The following is a 14,427-nucleotide window of genomic DNA, read 5'->3' on the forward strand; positions in this document are numbered from 1 at the left end:
GCTCCTAGTGGACCCGTCTATACCCCATGGTACTAAATGGATTCCCAGTATCCCCTACGGACTACGAGAAAAGGATTTACCGATAGCTAATTAAAATCCTATTTTCTAGTTGTGTATTACATATACTTTCACCTGTCCCTTCTCTTTTAATTAGAGAAAGGTCTGTGAAACTGCAAATTCCAGCTGCCTTGGAAAACTAGATCATTTGCAAGCAGCTGCATGTAAACAGTCAGCAGTCATAAGACTGATGTGAAGTCACTGAAGGTGGTGCCGGACTTGAACTGACACTTGCCAGCCGCCGAGAGAGAGAGAGAGAGAGAGCAGTACAATTATACAGACATTACTATCTGTACAGGGGAGGGATCCTCTGCATAGAGTGGGAGAGCTGAGAGGTAAGTGACTCTTTAATAACTAACAGGTTGATATTTGGGTATGTGATTATGAGTGACATGCAAGCAGTGTAATAAATACTTAAGGTTCAATGCAGATTTGATCATAAGTTGATCGTAATTACTCCCGCATTGTGTGCAGAGAGCTATATGCATATGTACGTCCATGTGCTGACTTTTTTTGCCTCTCTGCAGTCAGACCGCCCCCGCTGTATGCTTGGTTTGATATCCTTGGTTTGAAAAATAAGTCTCAAATAGGTGTAACTACATCTCTGCATAGCCCGCAATTACAGTGACATGATTGCGATCCACCTTTGCCAACCTTAGCCTGTGTATGTGCAATTGCCATACTTGTGTATGTTCATCTCTTGTGCATGCACATTGTGAAAAGATACATCTGCAAAAGTGACTTGCGTTCAACTCTATATCATCCACATGGGGTCTAATTTGGAAATATTAGTCCCTAACTAGGGTTACATTTTGGTTAGGTACACTTTCTAGGAGAGCGTATCTAACAGTATCCCAATCTATCAAAGTCAAAGAGCCTTGTGTCTTCAAAAGCAGTACAGTATGCAGAAAGGCATGCAGATCTGTCCTTACCTGTGCAGCAACTGCTTGATATCAGCAGGTTTATATGCCCACAGCTCAAATATGTTTTGTACTGTGGTATTCAAAGGGACTGAAATCAGCATACTGTATCTGAACTGTGACGATAGAAAGCTTCTCTGGCTTTAGCAGATAGGTAATGTGTGCTGCTCCAGAACTAGGTAGGAAGCCATAGTTGCAAAATATGTATGTACATTGCTATGTCTTTTAACAAAAGTGAGAAATTGGTATTGCTATAAAACATTCTTTTCACTTTTACAATGACTGATTGCACACTGTAACATACAGTAGAGTTGTTGTTTCCGTATTTGTCCAGTGACAAATGAATAGTATACACTGGAAGGACCGTTCTAGAACAGAGGAGTGCTTGTACTGTACAGGGAAGTCGTAATAAATAATTGGGCAGTTCTTGTTGGGGAAAAAAACCCTGCATTATGTCAGTGCCAGAATATGCGGGCAAGGCATATCATTATTTCTATTCTGTTTGCTGGTTTTACTTTAAAGATTAAAGGTATTGTGGGTTTTATGTAACGTGATCTGCAGTCACTGTTCCTTACAGATACAGTGTGTTGTGTAAATATACAAACTTGTTTTCGTCAATATCAGGAATTCTCTGGAAGAATCATGTGACATTTGTCAGTTTGCTATTCGAGGTATACACTTTTTCATAGCATTGCATTTGTAGAAAGAACAGTATATTTCTGGGTTGCTTTAATTATGTCAAAAGCACATTCAATATGTAACCATTAGTTTAACTATACAGTATATTTTTTTCTCTAACGTCCTAGAGGAAGCTGGGGTCCAATTAGTACCATGGGGTATAGACGGGTCCGCAGGAGCCTTCGGCACTTTAAGACTTTTTTTACAGTGTGAACTGGCTCCTCCCTCTATGCCCATCCTCCAGACCTCAGTTTAGAAATTGTGCCCGCTGAGACTGGAGGCACGCTAGTGGAGCTCTACAGAGTTCTGCTGGAAAAGACTTTGTTAGGTTTTATATTTTCAGGGAAGCTGCTGGCAACAGCTTCCCTGGTTCGTGGGACTTAAAGTGGGTACATACTGGAAGATATATCTGCAGATCAATTGATCAGCAGATATATCTATGGACGGAGCGGGCAGTGTGTTAAGCATACATACATACACGCGCTTGGCTACCGCTCACTCCCACAGCACTGCGGCCACCCCCTAACAGCCAGAAGTCAGAAGAGTGGTGAGTATATCACCGGAGACCTGCAGAGAGGGGCCCTCCGGTCATCGTTGGCGGCAAAAGGTACAGCGCAGCGGAGGGATGGCTGCGCTGACATGCATCTCCATAACACTATAAGCCCTTCACGCACAACGTGCGGGTGGGGGTGCCCTTAGCTGCATGATAAATCCTACTCTCACTGGCAAAACATAAGACACAAGTACAGCCTCTGGTTTTACACAACCCCAGCCAGTATAAAAATAATTGCTTCTGAGGCAGAATTGTGCCATTACGGGGGGGGGGGGGAGGGGGAGCTTCTCAGGCTTGCCAGCACTCACTCAGCGCCATTTTCTCCTGCAGATACACAGAGAAAAGACCGACAGGCGCTTTTTTCCTCCTCATAACGCAGCTGAACAAGTACCAGGGTGTTATAGATAGGGAGGGGAGTGTATAGTAAATTAGGTGAGCGAGCCTATTATTGAATATTACAGCACTGAAGGTTTTGTCTGTATTTTATACACAATTCACTTCATAGGGCGCGGTGTTTGAGCTGGCAAATCCCTCTGCGTGTTCTCTGACAGATTTTAGTGGGTCTGTCACCGATAGCTCCCTGTGTGACTGTGGTGTGAAAGTGCACGATAGTGTCATGTCGAATGTAAACATGTCAGACATTACAGAGAGCTCTTCCCCTGAGGAAGCCATTTTAGATAAGCAGGAGTGTAATGTGGTGGCCCTTCCCACAGGGAAGGACCCACTGTGGGTGGAAAATCTACAACAGATGATTTCCCAGCTTTCTAGAAAGTTCTCAGAGTCTGAACAAGAGACTAAATATTGGAGAATATTAGTGGAAGATGTGCTGTATGCCGACCCCTCCACGTCATACACACGTCCCCCCTCAAGTTCCCAGAAGAGGTCACTTGCACAAATTATGCAAGGTGACACAGAGACAGATTCCGACACATGTCGACACTGGGGATTTGAGAGGGGTAGACGCCAAATTAGCAAAAAGCATTCAATATATGATTAAAGAGGTGTTAGAGATTACAGAGGCAACACCTGAACCAGAGGAAAAGGCTTATTTTAATTTAAATAAGAAATCTGTGGTAACTTTTCCTTCTTCAAAGGAATTGAATACATTCTTTGAAAAATCTTGGGCTGACCCAGAAAAGAAATGTCATATTCTCAGAAGAATACGTTTGGCGTATCCTTTCCCTGAAGAGGATAGGAAGAGATGGGAATCACCCCCCATGGTAGACACCTCCGTGTCCAGATTGTCTAAGAAAATTATTCTACCTGTCCCTGGGTCGGCTTCCTTAAAGGAGCCGGCTGACCGTAAAATGGAGACAACTTTAAAATCCCTTTATATGGCTAATGGAGCAGCACTCAGGCCCACCATTGCATGCGCCTGGGTGGGAAGGAAATGCTATTGTAAAATGGTCAGAAAACTTGCTAGATAATCTAGACACAGTTAATAGGGATAACGTGGTCTTAATTCTCGGTCACATAAAGGATTCTGCAGGTTACATGGTGGAAGCCATGAAGGATATTGGTTTATTCTGTTCAAAATCCTCAGCTATGGCGGTTTCGGCTCGCAGAGCACTGTGGATTCGCCAGTGGAATGCAGATGCAGAATCTAAAAATAATTTTGAAGCTCTCCCCAATACGGGTGAGGCGCTTTTTGGGGACAAGCTGGATACCTGGATTTCAACAGTTACCTCAGGTAAGTCAGGTTTTCTTCCTCATGCAGCAGCACCTGAAAAGAAGACATACTCTGCTCATCCGATGCAGTCCTTTCGGCCCAACAAGTACAAAAAGGCCAAGGGTACCCCCTTCTTCGCAGGGTGAGGGCGGGGAAGAGGTAAGAAACCTTCAGCAGCATCAGGATCTCAGGAGCAGAAGTCAGCCATTGCTTCTGCAAAAACCACAGCATGACACTGGGGCTCCCCTGCGGGAGTCCGCTCAGGTGGGGGCGCGTCTGAAACTCTTCAGCCAGATCTGGATACAATCAGAGCTGGATCCCTGGATATTGCCAATAGTATCTCAAGGTTACAAGTTGGAGTTTCAGGATCTCCCCCCATGCAGATTTTTCAAATCAGCCTTACCAGCAATACAAAAATTACGTCAGGACGAGGTAATCACCTTAGTCCCATTGCTACAACGGGGAAAGGGATTTTAATCAAGCCTGTTTGTAGTACCGAAGCCGGACGGCTCGGTCAGACCGATTTTAAACCTAAAATCGTTGACTCTTTATCTAAAAAGATTCAAATTCAAGATTGAGTCTCTAAGAGCAGTGATCTCCAGTTTGGAGGAGAAGGAATTCGTGGTGTGAGACATCTAGCAAGGTTTGAGGATCCGGCAGCTGAGACTTGCCCAAGGAGGTAGTTGTCTGTGGGTGAACAAGATGAGGGGGTTGGATATAGATCCTTCTCATAGGACAAGGTAGAGAACTGTGGCTGGTGAATGATGATTTGAAGACGTAGTTGTAGACAAAGAAATGCGGGTTGTGGCTTGAAAGACGAGGTTGTAAATAATGAACTGCGGAACTGTGAATAGTGGTTAAAGATGTGGCTGGAGACGATGAACTGTGGACTGTGATTTGAAAGACGAGGCTGTAGATAATGAACTGCGGAACTGTGAATGCTGGTTAAAGACTTGGCTGGAGACAAAGAACTGTGGACTGTTGTGTGAAAGACGAGGCTGAAGATAATGAGCTGCGGACTGTGGACGGTGGTACAAAGACGTGGCTGGAGAAAAAGATCTGCGGACTGTTGCTTGAAAGACAAGGCAGGAGGCAGGAGACCCGGGCCGACCGTGCCCAAAGGGTCTAACTGTACCGGGTTTTCCAGGAGCGCTTCCACAGGCAGCAGCAGGTTAGGAACGGCAGGGCTGCAGCAGCAACTGAGAACCAGCCAAGCAGGGTCAGGAGTAACCAGAATACGGCAAGAATCCTAGGAGCACAGGCTAAAGCACCTACAACAGGGTTGTAACTTGAAGCACTGGCGTCCCTGTCCTACACCAGCCCCCTTTTATAGGGAGAACTTCCCCTGGATTGGCTGGAAGAAACAGGAAACAGGAACTATGTCTCAAACTTGGTCTCCAACATGGCGGAGCCCAGTAATGCAGACCTTTCTGGACGGCCACACAGCTCACTGCCCCTGGTCTCCTAGCAACTGCTCAACAAGAGCGACCCGCTGCAGCGGCGTCCCGCCGCCATGAGTGAACCCCCTCACCGCCGCTACTGCTCCCCTTGGACCCGGCGCAGCAGCCCACCTCCACCGCTGCCCACAAGCCGCCTGAGAAGCCAGCCCTGCGGCCCCAGCGTACCGGTAAGACTCCGGACACTGACAGTACCCCCCTCTTTCCGGACACCTATATGGTTTAGTTGGAAAATTGGCATGAAATGTCCGGAAAAGTCTTGGAGCATGGACATCTTCTGCTTCTACCCAAGACCTTTCCTCTGGTCCATATCCCTTCCAATCAACAAGGTACTGGAGGCGACCATATCGTCTGCGGGAGTCGAGGATCTTGTGAATCTCAAATTCGTCTCCTTGTGCTGATTGGATCTTGGGTGATTTAGGCAGAGCAGCTCTGAATCGATTAAGTACCAACGGCTTTAAGAGAGAAATATGAAAAGCATTAGGGATTCTCAAATGCGGAGGTAACTTCACTTTGTAGGCCACAGGATTTAAAACTTTTTTGATTGGGTAGGGCCCAATAAATCTGGGAGCAAACTTTTTAGTAGGAACCTTCAATCTTAGGTTACGTGTGGAAACCCAAACCCGATCTCCCACTTTAAGACTTGGTACAGCTTTTCGCTTCAGATCTGCGTAGATCTTATACTTCTTGGATGTCTTGAGCAAGGCCTTGTGAATTTGTCTCCAGGTTTTAGTAAACTCTCTCTGTTTGACCATCCGTTTGGGGATGATATCCTGAGGAAAAATTCAATTTCACACCGAGAGCAGAACACAGGGATCTCCAAAACTTGGCCACAAACTGAGGACCTCTATCAGACACGATTTCTTGCGGTAGACCATGGAGTTGAAAGATCTCTGCTATGAATCATTTTGCCAACTGGGATGCTGATGGAAGACCAGCCAGGGGAACGAAGTGTGCCATTTTAGAGAACCGGTCAACTATGACCCATACGGTATTTCATCCGCCAGACACAGGCAAAACAGTAATAAAGTCCATAGAAATATGCGTCCATGGTCTTTGCGGTACAGGTAACGGATGGAGTAACCCGGCTGGAGGACCTTTGGGACTTTTATGCTGGGCACACTTTGGACAGGCAGCCACGAATTCCTGAACGTCAGTCCTGAGATGAGGCCACCAATAGGAGCGCTGAATGAATTTGAGCGTTTTATGACCACCCGCATGGCCCATAAAGGAGGAGGAGTGAGCCCATGTAAGCAGTTTCTTGCGAAGATTTGGTGCAACGAAGATTTTTCCTGGAGGAGGAAGTGGAGAGGTATTAGAGGCTGAAAAAGAGGTGGATTCCAAGATGAATTGTCCCTTTGAACGGTCAGAGGGTTCTTCAGAACTTAGGGAACGGGATAATGCATCTGCCTTTTTGTTGAGGGAACCTGGTCGGTAACTAAGTTTAAAGTTGAAACAGGTAAAGAAGAGTGCCCATCTTGCTTGGCGTGGGTTCAGACATCGAGCTGACTGTAGATACAGGAGGTTCTTGTGATCCGTGGTTACCGAGATTGGATGTTGAGCTCCCTCCAACAAATACCTCCAGTCCTCAAAGGCTAACTTAATTGCCAGTAATTCTTGTTCCCCTATAGCGTAATTTTGTTCAGCGGGGGAGAATCTTCGCGAGAAGAACGCACAAGGATGGACTTTCTTGTCCTCGAAGAGCTGGGATAACACTGCTCCTACTCCTACAGTAGAGGCGTCAACCTCCACCAGGAATGGACGGCTGAGATCGGGTTGACGAAGAACAGGGGCGGTCATGAAGGCCTCCTTTAAAGACGAAAAGGCTTCCAAAGCCTCCGGAGACCACTTGGCAGGATCGGCTCCTTTCCTAGTTAATGCGGTTATGGGAGCTATGACAGAAGAGTAGTTCTGAATAAATCTTCGGTAAAAGTTAGCGAACCCCTGGAAACGTTGAACTCCCTTGAGGGTAGCTGGAAGCGACCAATCCTGAATCGCCTGGACTTTAGCAGGGTCCATCTGTAACTTCTGCCCTGAGAGGATGTAACCAAGGAATGGAATCGTGGGTACTTCGAAGGTGCACTTCTCTAACTTACAGAATAATTGATTCCTCTGTAAATGAGTTAGAACTTCTTTGACTTGTTCTCGATGGGTCTTCAGATCCCTGGAAAAGATAAGGATGTCATCCAAATACACCACCAAGTAGTTATAGAGGAGGTCTCTGAAGATTTCATTAATGAATTCTTGAAAGACGTCTGGGGCATTACATAGGCCAAAAGGCATTACCAGGTATTCGTAATGGTCGTCGCGGGTATTAAATGCCATCTTCCATTCATCACTTGGGCGAATACGTATAAGATTGTAGGCCCCCCGTAAGTCCAGCTTAGTGAATACAGTAGCTCCTTTAACACGGTCGAACAGTTCTGGAATTAGAGGTAACGGATATCTGTTCTTAATTGTTATGTCATTGAGACCTCTATAGTCAATACAGGGCCGCAGACCCCCATCCTTCTTTTTGACAAAGAAAAACCCTGCCCCGGCCGGAGAGGTGGAAGACCTGATGAACCCCTTATCCAAGTTCTCCCGGATATACTCCGACATGGCCTGTGTCTCAGGGAGTGAGAGAGGATAGATTCAATCTCGGGGAGGAGTCTTGCCTGGTACCAGATCAATGGGGCAATCCCAAGTGCGATGCGGAGGCAAGGTGTCCGCCCCATGTATACTGAAAACATCTTGAAAGGCCTGGTATTCCACAGGAAGGCTGGAAGGGCTGGAAGAACAGAGGCGTCTTACTGAAGGCAAACAGTTCTGGAAGCAGTCTCGACCCCAAGAGAGAACATCCATAGTTTGCCAGTCTATTTGGGGATTGTGTCTTAATAACTATGGAAATCCTATGATCAGTTCATGAGAGGCTTTAGGAATTACAAGGAAAGAGATATTTTCTGAATGAAGAACTCCGACCTTCATCTTGAGAGGAATAGTACGAAAGGATATAATACCCTCAGAAATATGATTTCCATCCACCGCAGTAATAGAAATGGTACGATCCAAACGGACCATTTGTATTCCAGATCGTTTGACCAGAGCTGATGTAATGAAGCTTTCGGCGGCTCCGGAATCGAGTAGTGCAGGAATGAGAAGAGAGGAAGAAGGGAGCTCCAGGTGGGTTAACAAGACAGACTCTTTCTTGATATGTAATTCTGAGAATTCTCCTAGCTTGACCTCTCCAGCACAAGCTAGGAGCGGGCGTTTCCCGGACGAAGATTGCAAGATTTAACAAAGTGATCAGATGCACCACAATACAAGCAGAGGTTCCCTTGTCGCCGTCTCTGACGTTCTTCGTTGGAGAGGCGGCAACAGTTGATCTGCATGGGTTCTTCACTAGTTGGTGATGATGGTGTTGGTGGAAGAACAACTCTAGGCTTAGGACGATCTGACCGCGATCTCTCCATACAGCGTTCTCTGTACCTCAGGTCTAATTTATTGCATAAGGAAATTAATTTATCCAACTTATCAGATACGTCCCGAGTTGCAAGGTCATCTTTGATCTTTTCGGAGAGACCGCTCCAGAAAGCTGCAATGAGAGCCTCTTCGTTCCAGTTCAGTTCTGAGGAGAGAGTACGAAACTGGATCACGTACTGACTGACCGTACGCGTGCCCTGACGCAGGCACAGGATCTCCAATGAGGCGGCAGAAGTCCTGCCCGGTTCGTCGAAGATTCTTCGAAAGGTGGCCATGAATTCTGAATAGTTAGACAGGATGGGATCCGTCCTCTCCCATAAAGGTGAAGCCCATTCCAACGCTTGCCCAGTAAGTAAAGAAATTATATAGGCTACTTTGGTTCGTGCTGATGGGAAGTTAGCCGACTGTAGTTTGAACTGGATTTCGCACTGGTTAAGAAACCCGCGGCATTGTTTTGGATTCCCATCGAACTTACTGGGAGATGGCAAATGCAACCGTGGAAGTGGTACTGGTACAGGAGGAAGTGGGACCGGAGGTACTAATGTGGGAGCAGCTGTAGATACTTGAGGGGTTGTCATGGCAACACAGAGAGAATCGAGACGTTCGGACATATTCTGCATGAACTGCACAATTTGGGATTGTGTGGCCTCCTGCTTACTTAAGCGAGACCAGATATCTGCAGTTGAATCACCTCCTGAGGCCTGAATCCCCGACGAATCCATTGGGCCAGTGCTTACTGTCACGTCTAGCAAGGTTTGAGGATCCGGCAGCTGAGACTTCCCCATGGAGGTAGTTGTCTGTGGATAAACAAGATGAGGGGGTTGGATATAGTTCCTTCTCATGGGACAAGGGGCACTGAAGAACGTAGGCGGGGCTAAGAGTCAGTGGGTTGTAGTTCTCGTGAACAGGACTGAGGTAGAGAACTGTGGCTGGTGAATGATGATTTGAAGACGTAGTTGTAGACAAAGAAATGCGGGTTGTGGCTTGAAAGACGAGGTTGTAAATAATGAACTGCGGAACTGTGAATGGTGGTTAAAGACGTGGCTGGAGACAAAGAACTGTGGACTGTGGTTTGAAAGACGAGGCTGGAGATAATGAGCTGCGGACTGTGGACGGTGGTACAAAGACGTGGCTGGAGAAAAAGATCTGCGGACTGTGGCTTGAAAGACGAGTCAGGAGACCCGTGGCCGATCGTGCCCAAAGGGTCTTACTGGACCGGGTTTTCCCGGGGCGCTTCCACAGGCAGCAGCAGGTTAGGAACGGGAGGGCTGCAGCAGCAACTGAGAACCAGCCAAGCAGGGTCAGGAGTAACCAGAATACGGCAAGAATCCTGGGAGCACAGGCTAAAGCACCTAGAACAGGGTTGTAACTTGAAGCACTGGCGTCCCTGTCCTACACCAGCCCCCTTTTATAGGGAGAACTTCCCCTGGATTGGCTGGAAGAAACAGGAACTATGTCTCAAACTTGGTCTCCAACATGGCGGCGCCCAGTAATGCAGACCTTTCTGCACGGCCACACAGCTCACTGCCCCTGTCTCCTAGCAACGGCTCAGCAAGAGCGTAACCCTCACCGCCGCTACTGCTGCCCTCGGTCCCGGCGCAGCAGCCCACCTCCGCCGCTGCCCGCACGCCGCCTGAGAAGCCGGCCCCAGCGTACCGGTAAGACTCCGGACGCTGACAGTGTGTCGGTGGACATCAAGGATGCTTATCTGCATGTTCCCATTTACCCTCCTCATCAAGCATACCTGAGGTTTACGTTTTAGGACTTTCACTATCAGTTCCAGACATTGCCATTCGGGCTCTCCACAGCACCGAGAGAGTTCACCAAGGTTATGGCAGAGATGATGGTTCTCCTTCGCAAGAAAGGAGTCAACATAATTCCTTACCTGGATGATCTCCTAATAAAAGCGAGATCCAGGGAAAAGTTAGTGCAGAGCATTGCACTATCCCTGACAGTACTTCAGAAACATGGTTGGATCATAAACTTTCCAAAATCACAGTTTGAACCGACAATGAGATTGTCATTTCTGGGAATGATACTGGACACCGAGGTACAGAAAGTATTTCTACTGGTGGAATAGGTTCTGTTAATCCAGACAATGGTCAAACAAAATTTGAAACCAGCATGTGTCGATTTATCAGTGCATCCGCCTGCTGGGGAAGATGGTAGCATCTTATGAGGCTCTACAGTATGGCCGATTCCATGCGAGGGTGTTCCAGTGGGATCTACTGGACAAATGGTCCGGATCGCATCTACACATGAACCAGAAAATAATCCTGTCGACGAAAGCCAGAATTTCGCTCCTGGGGTGGCTACACAGTTCTCACCTCCTAGAGGGACGCAGGTACGGGATTCAAGCCTGGATCCTAGTGACCACGGATGCAAGTCTCTGAGGTTGGGGAGCAGTCACACAAGAGGAAACCTTCCAAGGAAGATGGTCAAGTCAAGAAACACTTCTTCACATAAACATTCTGGAGTTGAGAGCCATTTACAACGGTCTTCTACAAGCGGCGCATCTTCTTCAAGATCGTCCCATACAGATCCAGTCAGACAATGTAACAGCAGTGGCTTACATAAACCGTCAGGGCGGAACGAAAAGCAGAGCGGCAGTGGCAGATTTAACAAGAATACTCCTCTGGGCAGAAAGACATGCACAAGCTCTGTCAGCAATCTTCATTTCGGGAGTGGACAACTGGGAAGCGGACTTCCTCAGCAGACACGATCTCCACCCAGGAGAATGGGGCCTCCACCAAGAGGTCTTTGCGGAGGTAGCAAATCGTTGGGGCGTTCCTCAAGTACACATGATGGCATCTCGTCTCAACAAGAAGCTTCAGAAATAATGTTCCAGGTCGAGAGACCCACAAGCAATAGCAGTGGATTCACTGGTAACCCAGTGGGTGTTCCAGTCGGTGTATGTGTTCCCTCCACTTCCGCTAATACATAAGATTCTCAAGCTCATAAGAAGAACAAGGGTTCAGGCGATCCTCATTGCCCCAGACTGGCCAAGGAGGGCTTGGTATCCAGATCTTCAGGAGTTACTGATAGAAGATCCTTGGCCTCTTCCTCTTCGCAAGGACCTGCTTCTGCCGGGGCCATTTGTTTATCAAGACTTACCACGGCTACGTTTGACTGCATGGCTGTTGAGCGCCAGATCCTAGCCCGAAAGGGCATTCCCAGCAAGGTCATTCCCACACTTATTCAGGCCAGGAAAGGAGTAACGTCTAGACATTACCATCGTATTAGAAAAAAATATGTATCTTGGTGTGAATCCAGGAATTCTCCAACGGGGAAGTTTCAATTAGGACGTCTTCCCCTATTTCTACAGGCTGTTGTAGATGCAGGCTTAAGATTGGGGTCTATCAAGGTCCAAATTTCGTCCTTGTCCATTTTCTTTCAGAAACAATTGGCTTCCCTTCCGTTCAGACGTTCATGAAGGGGGTTCTGCACATCCAACCACCATTCGTGCCTCCTACGGCACCATGGGACCTTAACGTGGTATTGCAGTTCCTTCAATCGGATTGGTTTGAGCCTCTGCAAGAGATTGAGTTAAAGTTTCTCACTTGGAAAGTGGTCATGCTGTTGGCTTTGGCATCCGCGAGGCGGGTGTCTGAATTGGGGTCCTTGTCTCACAAGAGCCTCTATTTGATCTTTCATGAAGATAGGGCTGAACTGAGAACTCGTCAGCATTTTCTTCCAAAGGTTGTGTCTTCATTCCATATTAACCAACCTATTGTGGTGCCAGTGGCTACTGACACCTCTGCTCCTTCAAAGTTCTTAGACGTGGTCAGAGCTTTGAAGATTTACGTTACGAGGATAGCTCGTATTAGGAAAACAGAAGCATTGTTTATCCTGTATGATCCCAACAAGGGGCCTAATTCTGAGTTGATCGTAGCAGCAAATTTGTTAGCAGTTGGGCAAAAACATGTGCACTGCAGGGAGGACAGATATAACATGTGCAGAGAGAGTTAGATTTGGGTGGGGTGTATTCAAACTGAAATCTAAATTGCAGTGTAAAAATAAAGCAGCCAGTATTTACCCTGCACAGAAACAAAATAAACCACCCACATCTAACTCTCTCTGCACATGTTATATCTGCTCCCCCCTGCAGTGCACATAGGCCCTCATTCCGAGTTGTTCGCTCGCTAGCTGCTTTTAGCAGCATTGCACACGCTAAGCCGCCGCCTACTGGGAGTGTATCTTAGCTTAGCAGAATTGCGAACGAAAGATTAGCAGAATTGCGAATAGTAATTTCTTAGCAGTTTCTGAGTAGCTCCAGACTTACTCAGCCATTGCGATCAGTTCAGTCAGTTTCGTTCCTGGTTTGACGTCACAAACACACCCAGCGTTCGCCCAGACACTCCCCCTTTTCTTCAGACACTCCCGCTCCCGCGTTTTTCCCAGAAACGCCAGCGTTTTTTCGCACACGCCCAGAAAACGGCAAGTTTCCGCCCAGAAACACCCACTTCCTGTCAATCACAGTACGATCACCAGAATGATCAGCAATATAGCGAAAATCGGCAACGAGCGAACAACTCGGAATGACCACCATGGTTTTGCACAATTGCTAACAAACTTAGTGCTGCGATCAACTCAGAATTACCCCCCAGATTGGGTGTCCTGCTTCTAAGCAGACAATTGCACGATGGATCAGATGTACGATTCAGCATGCTTATTCCACGACAGGATTGCCGGTACTGAATTTGGTTAAGGCCCACTCTACTAGGAAAGTGGGTTCTTCCTGGGCGGCTGCCCGGGGTGTCTCGGCTCTACAGCTTTGCCGAGCAGCTACTTGGTCAGGCACAAACACGTTTGCTAAGTTCTGCAAATTTAACACCTTGGCCGCTGATGACCTTAAATTCGGTCAATCAGTTTTGCATGAACATCCGCACTCTCCCGCCCGTACTGGGAGCTTTGGTACATCCCCATTTTACTAATTGGACCCCAGCATGCTCTAGGACGTTAGAGAAAATAGGATTTTATATACCTACTGATAAATCCTTTTCTCGTAGTCCGTAGAGGAATATGGGCGCCCTCACAGTGCTCCTTTTTCCTGTATATTATCTTCTTGCACAAGTTATCACGTGTTAAGTTGTTGTTCAGCAGTTGCTGTAAAGTTATTCATGCTTGTTGGCATGTGTTTGAGTTGTATGCCATGTTGTGCGGCATGGTGAGGGTGTGTGAGCTGGTGTGAGTCTCGCCACTAGCTTAAAGTAAATCCTTCTCTCGAAGTTTGTCCGTCTCCTCAGGCACAGTTCCTATACTGAGGTCTGGAGGAGGGGCATAGAGGGAGGAGCCAGTTCACACTGTAAAAAAAGTCTTAAAGTGCAGAAGGCTCCTGCGGACCCGTCTATACCCCATGGTACTAATTGGACCCCAGCATCCTCTACGGACTACGAGAAAAGGAATTACCGGTAGGTATATAAAATCCTATTTTCGTGTTAACTGTTTTTATTGAAAAGAAGAAGCAATACACGAACATAAAGACAACATAGGGCCTAATTCAGACCTGATCGCTAGGCTGCGTTTTCGTACAGCCTATGATCAGGTCTGAACTGCGCATGCGAATGCACCGCAATGCGCAGGCGCCTTGGTCCGCAGCGATGGGGAGTGCCGGGCAGCGGCGGGATGGTG

General features: G+C 47.3%; 1 protein-coding gene across 2 annotated transcripts in view; it reads left to right on the forward strand.

Annotated features, from left to right (window-relative positions):
- Positions 1-256: 256 nt before the first annotated feature.
- The window catches only part of PLEKHB2 (pleckstrin homology domain containing B2), a 153,248-nt gene continuing 139,077 nt past the window's right edge, over positions 257-14,427 (forward strand). For both annotated transcript variants that reach the window (XM_063919558.1, XM_063919557.1), the window contains exon 1: positions 257-392. The gene's annotated coding sequence lies outside the window, so the exon portion shown is untranslated. The remainder of the gene's footprint in view (positions 393-14,427) is intronic.

This window comes from Pseudophryne corroboree, chromosome 4 (genome assembly GCF_028390025.1).
Source record: "Pseudophryne corroboree isolate aPseCor3 chromosome 4, aPseCor3.hap2, whole genome shotgun sequence".
Classification (NCBI taxonomy): domain Eukaryota; kingdom Metazoa; phylum Chordata; class Amphibia; order Anura; family Myobatrachidae; genus Pseudophryne; species Pseudophryne corroboree.